Source organism: Maniola jurtina, chromosome 22 (genome assembly GCF_905333055.1).
Source record: "Maniola jurtina chromosome 22, ilManJurt1.1, whole genome shotgun sequence".
Classification (NCBI taxonomy): Eukaryota; Metazoa; Arthropoda; class Insecta; order Lepidoptera; family Nymphalidae; genus Maniola; species Maniola jurtina.
In genome coordinates this window covers 8,017,970-8,031,608 of record NC_060050.1, presented here as the reverse complement: position 1 = coordinate 8,031,608, position 13,639 = coordinate 8,017,970, and the positions used below count along the sequence as shown (strand labels likewise).

Sequence of the window (13,639 nt, the reverse complement as noted above, 5' to 3'; positions counted from 1 at the left end):
GCTAGTTACCACCCTACCGACAAAGCCGTGACGCCAAGCGATTTAGCGTTCCGGTACGATGCCGTGTAGAAAGGGTTTAATGAAACTGTCATACCCCTTCCAAGTTACCCCGCTTCCATATTAGACTGCATCATCACTTACCATCAGGTGAGATGGCAGTCAAAGGCTAACTTTACCAGAATAAAAAAATATGCAAGACCACTGATTGTGATCACTCAGCGATGGCCTAAAAGACGGAATTTTGCGTCTCCTGCTAACTTCACTTACCTACAGCCATAGACCTATTAATACTCTTACAACTTCGTTGTTTTAGCATATAACCTGTTGTAAATAACAAACACGGCACGATATTCGAAAATACTGGCATGTCACCCTAAAATTCATAATCGTAAATCCACGACACCGTTGGCAAGTTTTCATAACATAAGGTAAGTAATAAAAACTTTCAGCTCACGACACCGCTAACAAACTTTTATCAAGAACTCTTCAAAATTTCTTACCAGCTCTCCAGCTTATGACATGATGATTTCTTTCGTTCACAAAAGCGAAATTTGATATCTCACAAGATTAAGAACAAACACTTCCCAGCTCCCCACGCACAGAAAACCGCCTAATTCATTCATTCATTAAGCAATAATATATTCGCGACAGTTAATATTTGGAGTTTGGACTGAAGCACCTTGACCGAGATTGTGTAACAGTTCGTTAAGGGTGTTTAATAAGCGGTTATTAAAACTACCCACATATTTTAGTTTGGCGCGTATCGCTAGATGACGGTGAACGTATACTAAACTGGAGCGGTGTTTCACAGTCCGATACAAGTTAGGGTTGCCAATAAGGTTAAAATAACCTAACTTAACCAACTTATATCGAAAACTTTTCAAAATTTCTTACCAGCTAATTTTTGAAGTTATTCGATATCGATAATATTGAAATAGAGTAAGATATTTTTTCATTTTGCCCTTGCTCTCTCGTCTGGCTTTACAATAAAGATTAACCAATGTCAAGTTTGTAGTTATTTGTAACAAGTTAGTTAAACTATACAAGTATGGACCCCGTCTGTGCCGGCGCTCGCCGACATACGCACGGCACCCCCTTAGAGCGCTTTCCAGTCAGTTTTAACACAAAAAAACACTCCAAAAAGGCAGAGTACGCCTGCCAGCTAACACCGACACAGACGAAGTCCTCATAGATTTTACCGTGTGATCAGTGGTGAAAACGATTTGGCATGGTATGAATTTAGCTGTGTCCATCGACTATACATTTGTGTATTGGAATGAATTACAGTTTATAATGCATAAAGGTTGGAAAGTAGGACATCATTTTTAAATGTAAATTTTTACTTAAATTTTTTCTATAGGACACCATTTTTAAATGAATATTTTTACTTACAATTTTTCTATTTGTTACCCAGCTGTTAGTAGGTTACAGTTTACAAGCACTTTATGAATAGTGTCCGGGGAAAATCGAATGTATGGCGATCGGAAGAATAGGGCACGCGGTTATGGTAAAATTGTGCCGGCTTCTAAGGAAATAATGCCGTGATTTAATGTTGCGGTTGTATTTTTAGCTATGAACTAGTTTTGCCTAATTGTTTTTACAACTTCCGTTTAAAGATGTATTGTTTTGCTTGAAATTTTGCTAATTTGAATTTAGGAGACAATTTGTGCTTTACAAAATATATTTGGAACATAAGCTACCGTAATAAGGTTTTTACACATTGTTGTATTGTGGGGTGTCGTGAAGCAACAGAGTAGGATAGGAGTCGTTTTTATATGAAGACCTACTACATATTTGTTTGTCGTGTGCTGTGGCGCTGACGCTTGAGGCGCGACAACAACAACACAGTAATATGTTTGCGCCCTAAGTTTACGCAACCTCATTTGAATATCTAGGTAGATTCCTATCTTTTCGAATGACCTACAAGAGAATTTTCCTACATACTTACCTACCTATAAGGTATGGAATAATTTGCATTATTAAGGCAAGAGTGATCCATCAGTATCACTCATCACAATGCCTACTATCAGGTAAAATAGGTCAAGCGCAAAACTTCAATCATGACTATACCTACTCGTTCATTATGTTTGTGTCTGTATGTTTGTTACTTTTGTAATCTGTATGTCTCATTTTACACTAAAGTAATTATCTTGACATGGTATACAGTATTTACTCAATTGCCAACTCCGAAAACTTAGAGGTGCGTGAGAACGACTGAGCCCCGTCCCCCCAAAAATAGGAGGCTGGTTCTTAGCTAGTAGGCTATCACAGCTTTTTATAAGACTAGTCAGCTTTAGAACAGACAACCTCAGATAGGATTCGAAGCCAGGACTTTCCATTAATACAATCACAAGGCTTACCAAAGCACCACGAAAGTCAGCCTCAGCCTTACCTCCTGCCAAGTGACTGTACGTCACAATGCAAGGCAAGGATATCAGATACACCCCCAAACGTGTTCCACGGCCGATACATGCAGGCATAAATTATTCCGGTTCAACGACCCAGCCCACCGACGGACAGCCGAATGCTATCAACATGCGTGACTACTGAGTACGGACAGACATGACGAATGTAAGCGACAATAGAACAAATGCTTGGCGTCAATCCAGCCACCGAATTAGACTAGGTGACCTAAACTGTGACTCGAAAGTGGAAACCTCATCCGGTTTTCTTTGGAACCCCATCTACTCCTGTCTTCTATCCAGTGTCTGTTATATGGATGTACATCAGACAAGCTATCAGCTCTTACGAGGTTGAAGAAATCAATCTCATGGTAAAAAAAACCTCAGAAAAATACCTCACTTGTGAACCCAGCAGCTCATAGATAAGAACATTCTTCCACCAAAAATGTATTAAAGGGTATTCATGACCACACGTCGCAAATTATGGTGACGTCTTGAACATGACACTTGCTTGTGGTAACTTTTTACATATATACCAATTCTCGCTCAAGTTACTCGCTCAACTTACAAAACTGTCATCATGATAGTCAAGCACCGAGTAGCGGTTAGAGTTCAATGTCAAAAGTCTAACATTTTGTTAGACACAAAGCAGGCAGAAAATGGTAATTAATCGAAATGAAGTAAATTGGATTCCAAGTATAAATATAGGTGTAAGTAAATTTAATTAAAGGTGGAGCAAGGACTCGTTGAAATTGTATAAGCGTGGAAGCAATCTAAATGCTGCCAATTACGAAAAACAATAAACAAAAAATTTAAGGGTGGCCATAGAATAGGCCTGCACAGCATGAGAGCTTGATATTAATACTACTATTATGAAAATCATCACAATTGATTGACCATCATGATCAACCTGTCGGCAAACCATTACCGACTTACCACGGATCTACGGGGGATGAACGTTATCACCCGAAATAATATTTCAAGAATAAAAGACTATACTCTTAATAAAAAGTCAATGAAGAACTGTATATTCAACCATAAAAAAGGCAAGTATAGTGCGCGACAAGTTGAGGTTTCAACCTCCGCGCTTACCCGCTGCGGGTGAGCGTGAGATGCGCGGGAGTGCCCCCCAGTAGGGTAAAATTGGGAGTTGTAGCTCACGTCTCTAGATAAAGCGCGGCGCGTCTAGCGGTGTAGCTGCACCGCGCCGCGCATCGTATAGACGTGAGCTACAACTTCCAATTTCACGATCGATGTTAAATATAATCAGTAACAAGAGAATGATCAGGTTGTCACAAACTCCTCGAAGATGATTCAATGGTGATATTATTCTTGGATAGCCTACATCGCTATTGACATCTCATTTTAGAATTATTTGGATTTATATAAGTAATCGTTTATTTTAAATCGTTCAACAAATTACTTTTAATGTGTCAATTTCAGATAAATCCTAATGACTCAGCTTTATAAGGTTATTTATGAAAATCAGACGGTTTTAGTTACACATTAATCAGCTGATGGTATCAAGTCAACATACTTATTATTTATTCTTAATACGCGTGCGGAAACTTTAAGACCTTTATAATAAATGTTGGATTTCTTTGAGATCGTTGATATCAGAATACCATCGTATTCCTTATAGTGTAATATATGTACATGATGCAGCCCACACAAATTCCATTTTACAATAACAACGTCAACTAAATCATTAACTTTTAATATCATTTTTATTTGTTTATAATTATGATGATTACTTTGAGTTTTTAAAAAGGAATGACTTTCTTAGACCATGTACATGAATAAACTAAAGTCGTATTAATCAACAACTAATAAAAATATTGACTATACTTTGCTAGTCATACTTATATTACTAATCAACCCTTAACAAAAGGAAAGTAAATAAAAACTACTAGATATATATTTTTTTAGAAAATTTTATTATCGAGACACCATTTTCTTAAAACAAGCACGTTTTTTAATGCACATATTGAAGGATGGTATAAACAACTAAACACATCACTATTCGTTTCGTATTGTTCATACAAACTTAATAAGCTAGGGCAAGATTTATCTTCCAAATTATAAACACTATCGCAACCAAACATTTTCGATATCCACTGCACTTTTTCTACACCTTTAGCATAAACACGTTTATTATTTAAATAATTATTCATGTTTACATAATCTTTGTAGTTTAAGTATGAAATAAAACCTTCTTTCCAATGTATTCCTCTGTTTTTTTCTATCCAACAAACTTGTTTTCTTTCCGTTTTCGTTAAATTATAAAATGGGTATGGTGGCCTGATTAAATAAGTCTGGATATGGTTATTACACAATATAGCTATTTCTTTTACTATAAACTCATTGGAATCCGTCTTGAATCCTTGTACATCAATGATGACACTCATGACAACTTGCGAACAATATTACTTAAGGGTTTATATTCAAAGAGGCGATCGTTTATTATAAGACAATATGCTGATGTTTTATCCGGGATATCTTGCGAACTTTCAATTTCCAAACGTACGTCTACAGGTCCTGTCTTTAAATTCTCGTTTTGTCTTGAACAGTCAATTACAAACAGTGGTGCCTTTTCTTTAAATGTGATCAGATCAAACAACGGGTCAACAGGAAGATTATAATAAGACTGACGAAATTGAGTGTACATTTCGTATAATATACTGTATTTATTTTCATCAAATTTCAAATTAAGTGAATCGTATGGGTAATACTGTGAATTTAAAAACAGTGTTACATTCGTTAATTTGCAATGATCAAATATAGAACTATCATTAGTCTTACTGTTTTTCCTATTAGTTTGTAGACCAAAAATAACATATCGAGGCTTTTCAAGTTGAGAAGTAGTTTTAATTGACCACGAATGTTTTGTAGTTTTAGGAAGTAAAGGATATTCATATAAATCCCAATTTCTGAATGCTATTTGAATAGGTTTGTCTTTTTCTAAATACTTAAGTAGTGAGAGTCTTTCACGATCCGAAACTTTTATATGCGGCACACGCCACTGAATTGTTCGTACTTCTATATCTATATTATCATCCTTGTGAATTGTTACACTATTTAAATTACTATTACTTCTATTCAGAATAAGTTCATGTTTACAGTTTATAATAATTTTATTATAATCCTCGGCAAATCCCATTATTTTATTCAATGGTATAACAGCATTAAAATATCCCTCTGTCATTTTAAAACCATCCATTTGCCAACCCCACAATGCTGCGACTTTGCTATCCCCCTCATTCATCGATATGTATGATTTTAATGTTGTGGTTATTCCAGGGTTTCTTACGCGATCTATTTCAATACCGTTCATTTCATACCTTATGTCTTGAAATAGAAACATAACAGGGTTATTAGTAAAATTTACAGGTTTCTTTATTTCTTTCCCCGATTGATCTTTTCCAGTCACTGTGGCAAAGCCTTCAACATAAATTGAACTATTACATGGTAATATGTATATGTCTTGCTGATGTATTGGAATGCGAATTTCATCATTTTCTTTAAAGCTGTTATTGTATGGATTGTACGTGTGGATCTCATAACTTTCGATAGAATTATCGAATACTGGGGTGTTATTAATATTTAGAATATTCATACTTTGAATCCGAGTGATCGGAGAAAATCTTTGTTTCTTTTTGTTACAATATTACGATTTGCTTTAATACGTGTACGCGCTCTAGTAGCAGGCAAATGATTGATTCTTTTCACCTCATATCCAAGTGTTTTATTAAACACTATCATTTTGCTCTACGTAAATGAAGTCTCAGTTGGATATTTTCTTCTCTAAAATCAATATTGTTACCGTTTTCGTCAATGATTTTAACAGTTACGGATGATATATTACTCTTATTAACAGGAAGATAAATAATATTTTTTGGAATTTCTATATATCGATATCCTGGAGGAACGTTAGGAATAAATTCATGAATAATATGTGATGCAAACCCATTATTAAATGATCCGAATATAAGATCACATTCGATCCTGATGACAGACAAGGGAAGAATGTTAACTGGATTAACAGACTCATGCCATTTATTTGCTTCAAGTTTTACATTTGGGAAACCAAGTAAGCGTCCTAAACTGTTTTCTACGTCAAAATGTACAGTTTTGGAACAAAAAAGCGAGCATGTTAAAGTATTATTATTTGGTTTTATTTCAATTTCACAGTTGTCTAACTTACTCGCAAGATATTCTCTTATGTCATATAAATCATAAGTACCATATGGAATTTTTAAATATTTACATTCATCACCATATGCAAATATGTTATTGCTATGATTTATGTTTGGTATTGAGTTCAGAGCAGAAAAATATAATAAACCGCATTCATATTCACCATCGAGAATAAGAGGAGGTTGAAAAAATGATTCCAACACAGATTTGTGCCCGGTAATAGTGATTGTTACAGACATGATCGTAAACTAAATATTTACTGATTTTACTGAACTATTTATACATTTTATTTTGTGTATTCCAAAAACTTCTTAAAAACTTTATACATAGATGACCGCAGTTATAAGGATGACTACCTTGAAAATTTTTGTAATTATAACTCATACCAGTTCCTAAATATTGAATTAACTCTTTAGGTGGTTTTAAATTTCCATAGCTGTCAAAGTATTGAATTTCATTATTTACTTTTGCATAGGCTACCCAATGAGAGCCAGGATTATTGGAGCTATCCAAATTAACTATACCACATTCTTTTCGAAAAGGATGTTTTGGCATCTCATCTCTCATAAACACCCCTCGAAAGTAAGGAATGTCTTGCGAATGGTTGATGATGTCGATATTGGTGAGCGCTCGTTTGGGTAGCCTTTCTCTTAGTTTTTTTCATTTGAAATGTAAATTCCTAAACTACCTCTATGCGGTTTGATATGTAAACCTTTGCCTATATGGAGGGTTTCCATTTTTTCATGATGCCTCTTTAATTCTGTAAAACGTTTTTTAGCGTCTTTCAAATCATTTATAACTTTAGCGATTCCTGCAGCACCACCAGCTAAGCTACCCGCAGCAGATAATCCGGCAAAAATAGGTATCAAAGGAAGTACTCCACCAGTTTTTGGAATTGGTATAATTCGAGGAAGTTTTATTGACGAGTCTTTAGTCAATTCTTTAGCCGCTGCTATGGCTAATTCTATAGCCATTTTCTTACATTTGGGTTTCATTTTTTGCACATGCTTTTTTGCATGAGCAACAACATGTTTAAAGTGTTTTTTCAAACCAGTGCCTGAAGCGGATTTTTTTGGCGACACTGTTTTAGAATTGTTGGCTTTACTAGTCAGTCCCGACCCGGTATACAATTTAGCTATCATAGCTTTATTAACTAAATTTGCTGCTATCTTTTCTCCCAAAGTTGCATCAGATGCTAAAGCACGTTGCTTAGCCCTTTTCATCAATATTTTATCAGCCTTATGACGATCACTTAATGAAGTTGACAAGTCGTATGCAATATCGTGTTGTTTACAATATTCATCCAATTTATTTACACCTTGATCTCCCCGTGCAAGCCTTTTATACAATTTTGTACCAGCACCACAGTAATTATATCCAGGTAGATGAAGTTCAAATGGTAAATGATTTATAAACCAATTGAGAATACTGCTCTCTTTCATTACTTTTATTACAATGAATGTAAAATAACTATACTATCACTTAAATAACAATAAATAAATTGGGAACTAGTTAGTTATAAAATATTCGTTCTATCTATCCAACTATTTTCACTCGATGGAAATCCTAACCACTTTACAAATATCTTGTTTCCTTTTCTTTTTAAAACTTTTTCAATAAGATAGACATTAGGATTTTCTGTTTTTTGAAGTTCTTCTGCATAAAATGAGCCCAAAATTGGCTGATGTTTAGCATCTTCTATAAGGTAAGTAACAGGATTCGTTTTCTGTACTTTTTTAATATGGAATATTTCGGTGGACCAATTAGGAGTGTAACCTTTTTCAAAAACACCTTTATACTTACTAATCCGCACAAAATCTCCAACTTTTAAATTTCTCTTCTTAAGGATTTTTAACTGTTTTCCTACATTAAATCTTTGAAGTATAAGTTTCTTATTATTTTCATTAACTGCGTTAGGAGATAAACCGATCGTTCTATGTTTAGAGGTGTTATAATTTTCAACTATTTCTTCTAGCACACCTTTAGTCCAAGTGTAGTTTCCTTGGAAACTGAATTGTTTATACATTTTATTTTTTAAAGTTCTTATAAGTCTTTCAACTATAGAAGCTTTTTTAGTGGAATATGTAGAATAATGATTGATGTTAAACTTTTTGACTATCTTTTTAAAATTTTCGTTGTAAAACTCAGTTCCAAAATCTGTTTGAAGGTTTTTTGGAATACGTCCTTTCTTTAATATAGATTCAAACGCTTTAGAGACCTGATCTTTATTTTTAAACTTTAGTGGAAATGCCCAAGCATATTTTGAGAATGTATCAATTACAACTAAAATATATTTATAACCTGAATTTTGTTTCGAAAGAGATTTCATATCAATCAAGTCAGCTTGCCATAAATCGTCTATATCTCTCATGACAACATGTCGACGAGGAAAGTTTACTCTTGCATTTTTATGTATTTCATTTACGACGCTGTTTTTGCTCATGTTTTACTTTACTAGCCTCGGTGATTTCGATCAAATTACTTACTTTAATATTTATTTCTGTAATAAACTGATTAATTGATGATATTTTTTTTGAAAGATTCTCTGCCAAAACATCAACGTATTCTTTTGTAACACAATCGTTAGAATCTACCGGCTGCGCAAGATTTTTTACTCTTTTATGCTGAGCATCCAAATTATTGTTTGTACACTTCAAAGCGCATTCTAATAACACTCCTTTCATTCTTCGCATCTTATTAACATGATGTCCAAACTTATCAACTTTCATGTTCAACCTGCTTATCAATACTGAACACGCTCCATAAATGTGCTTTCTTTTATTCTTTTATTATACCCGCTTCTTTTAACTCTTCAATAATCGAAAGAATTTCATTATCATGATTAGTGTTGCCAGCGTCTCTGGACGCAATAATCAATCTTAATCTTTCAATTAACTCATTTGGATCATCCCAATAGATGAGATCAGTATCAGTTTTGTATTTCTTTAAAACTGGTAGCCTACCACCGTACTTTAATTTGTTTGTTTCACACATATCCTTTTCATAAAATAATGGTTTGATGATTTGAGAATATTTTTTTCCTTTGTCACCTTTAATTTGATTAGCAGGATTGTAATCCCTTTTATGAGCACTAGTACTAATTAAGATATCTTTATATGTGATTTTATCACTTTCAGTTACTTTATTCAAGTTTGGTTTATTTCTTAATAAAAGTTCTATTAAACCAGCAGTTAGTTCATAACTTTTATCATCAATAGTAATAAAAGTTAATTTGTTTGAAGACATATCATCTACAGTTGAAAATTTGACGGGGGTATTTCCTATCATCAATTTTTTGTTAATGCGACGTATACCAAATGGTATAGATACATTGCTTTGCTCGCCAAACAGATCATTGTCTGCCAGTGTTTCGGAAATGTTGACTTCATCATTTAGAAATTCCAAAGGTTCAGACATTTCCTCTTGTTTTTTCGGATTTTCTTCAAAGTTATTATCGTTGTGAGTAATTTCAATATCACCATCTTGTTTTGAGTTTATATTTGGAACTTCAGGCGATTGATTATTTTCAACACTTGCGTTGTTACAATTAGTTTCATGATAAGATTTGTTTGTAGCATATTTACTTAGTGTAACAATTGCTTTCAAAGGATCAGACAGTGGTTTAAATATTTTTTTCCGCCTCAGTTCTAACTCTTCATCTTCATCACGTAATCTTTTTACTTTACTTTTAATAGCCTTTACTGATTTAATTAACTCTTTTTTCAAACTTGTTTCCATTTCTTTTTTTAATTATTTTACACAACCATTGAACTATGTAGTAAAAATTAAAATGAAACTAATTTTAAATTACAATCTGTTTAAATAATTTCATTCAAAATTTTACAAAAACGTCGAAAGATTTTCTATATCTACCGTTATTTAATTCACAATCTTTGTTAATTATTAAACATGTGTATGGATCTTTCCATATATCTGAACATAATTTTTTGAAGTCTGACCAAGTCATGTCAGAATTGACATGTTCGTTATAGATGTGTTTCAAATTTATATCATCTTGTTTAAAAATTATTAAAAAATTTACGTTATCTCGAATTAATTGTTTTGGTATCTTAGAATATGTTTGAGTCAAATAAAAACAGTCGATGTTCTTATGTCTACCCATTGAAAAATAATCTCGGATATTTACTTGGTTCTCGCAAGTAACATCATCAAAAATAAATACAGAATTTTTCAAGGCTTCAGTAGGAGGAATAACCTCTTTATCATCTTTGAAGGTAAAGAGCTTAACAGCTGGAACCATGCTTAAAACTTTATTCAAAAAACAATATTTTGGTTGAAATGTTGTTTTAGAATATAGGTAAACATTTTGAAACTTGAGACCATTTTGATGTAGTAATAAGCTTAACATTGTGTTTGTTTTGCCACAATTTGACGGTCCACATATTATACAGCGAATCGTATCGGGCAATAGCAAACTATGCCTTTTTTGGATTGATGACGCTTCTATATTTAAATTGTTAATTTCCAATGTTACTGGTTGTTTGATCAACTTCATTGTGTTTTCTGTTAAAAAAGATAAAATCCTGTTATAAAGTCTTCACATTATATTCTATATAATTTTATAACTAAAATGTAACATAATGTTAATAACCAATTTAAAGAAATGACACCATACACGTGTAAACTCGGAATGCGTTGCTGTGTCACTAAAGATTTGTTTTCACTTTGCTCAAATTACCCATTTGAGAATACAAGATTATATAAGATTTTACTATCGATGCATGTTCATTCCTGTTACAGCTCTCGGGAAAAACTTGGAATGTGATGCTGTGTCACTAAAGCATTATGTTTTCGTTTTGCTCAAATTACATCGTTTTAGATCGCAAGACAGTATTAGATTAATTATTATTTATTAAAGCTTCATTCCTGCTACAGCTCCCGAAGAAAACAGTAGCCGCGCTCATAATTTTATCATAATAAATATCGAGTATTTTACTTGGTAAGTTATTATAATTATTTTATAACAATGTGCTGACTTTTAATAAAGCATGTATTTTTTTACCGTTATTTATTAATTATTTTTCTTTTTGTTTCAGAATTATGTCGACTCCTATCTTACCCAACGAAAATCTAACAAATCCTTTTTACTACGCACAAGATGTAAACGGGTTCGCGGAAACTGAATTTCAGAGACTTTGCGAGGATTTAGCTCAAAAACAAGCAGCAGAACCAGTTCAAGCATCTAGTAAGGAGATGAAAAAAAAGAAAAAATGCAGTTTATCACTATTGAAGCCTGTTTCACCCCCGACTTCTACATCAACATCCTATGTTATTCGCAAAGCAACTGGAAGACGGCTTCATTTAATAAAAATAAATATTTATGGACTAAATGGAGGAGAACAAGATGAAAATATAAATGGTGATACTCCTAGTGTTAGTGCACAGTATGTAGTCAAGGATAATTACGATGAAGTTATGGATGCTACAGAAAATTTGATAGGTAAAATAATGTCAAAAATTACTCACTCCATATAAATGTGAACTATTGTTGAAATGTATTTTGCTTATTTTTAAATATCATCATATTTTTTGTTTATAAAAATAGTGTTTTTTTAGAGTAAGGAGCTGTAGCATGAATTCATTATTTATGAAATAAACGTGGTTAAAAGAATAAAATTGTTTTTTTAAATTTTAAACTATTAATTGAAAACATTATGATTGTACTAAGTACCTAATAATATTAACGTATTCCATGTAAATATTAGGTAGTACAATCAAGTTTTTTCAAATATTTCAAGGGTTCGATTCCCTTCAATGTAAAGGTTTTTTTAATTTTGCTTAATGTTTGCTTACTGCATTTTCATTTCTTGACCAAGGTGATAAGGATATAATGTTGAAATTGAAGGTCTATATAAACAAACGTAAAGGTCAGTAAGCAAACATTATCACCTGCTATGATATCACTATAACTCAAGTTATTGATCTCGATAAATATAAAAATAAAAAAAATAAAAGGTAAAATAATAAAATGACAGTGATGATGAGTAGTAAATATTTATTTCAATATTTGCATGCATACATGAACAATCAAAATTGCACAGTAATGAATAACATAAAATCTTGTACAAATTAACAACTAAAAAATTGTACTGTAGTGCCCCCACGGCAACGTTTTAAATTGCTTCTTTAAAATTTGTCTTTTATCATCTTCACTATTTAAAACTAACTTATTAATTTTTTGGGTATATACATTATGATTTTTAGATCTAATAACACACATATTCTTTCTGACTGATTGATTGTAGTATAACACATTTTTGTATTTATCTATATCCAACCTTTTGGTAACAGATGTTGTCACTCCTTTTGCCTTTTTAATAGACATTTTTTGTGATTCAATACAATACAATTTTGCTCGTAAGCCAACAAATTCAACAATAACATCTCCACCCATCTCATCTTTAAAAAACCCCGGAATTTTCATATTTGCTTGAGGGATATTGTAAACATTTTTATTGCTAAAATTGCTGGTATCGAAAAACTTAATATTCTTTTTCATGTCTGAATAAAAATCATCAGTATATATGCGATATAGTAAGCTATCAGTATCAGTATAACAAAGTTCAATATTTTCTTTATATAATGGTTTCATTATAGAATAGTGAAAGTTATATAAATGTGTTTTAGCTAACTCTAAAACAGTAAACCCCACATAAATTGGTCTATCCAAAATTAATTTCGTTTGTTCTAATTGGATTGCAACCAAATTATCTGTAAATATCGACAAACATTTAAAGTTAGGCGCACTTACATACTTTTCTGCTCCAATAATCCTGTTTGTCTTATTATTCTTATCTGTCCATGTATTAACAAGTTTTACATTTACTTGTTTTCTTTTATTTTCTATGGTTTTACCAAAAATAGCATTATTTTGTTTTTTGAAAAAGTCTTTTTCAAATTCAGACTCTGCTTTTTGCCTCAAAGAGGTATTCAATTCAATATATGGTTTCAAAAATTCTTTTTGTTCAAATGATAGAATTCTATGAATTTTTAACAATTTTAGACCGTTTTTAAGACAT

At 32.4% G+C, this 13,639-nt stretch overlaps 1 protein-coding gene across 2 annotated transcripts in view; it reads right to left on the bottom strand.

Annotated features, from left to right (window-relative positions):
• Positions 1-13,639, bottom strand: part of LOC123876703 (katanin p60 ATPase-containing subunit A-like 1) — a 59,009-nt gene that overhangs the window by 23,170 nt on the left and 22,200 nt on the right. Inside the window, exon 1 of one of the 2 annotated variants that reach the window (XM_045923016.1) lies at positions 501-754. The exons of the other annotated variant lie outside the window; for it this stretch is intronic. The gene's annotated coding sequence lies outside the window, so the exon portion shown is untranslated. Of the gene's footprint in view, positions 1-500; positions 755-13,639 lie in introns of those variants that run through there. 2 annotated transcript variants of the gene reach the window in all.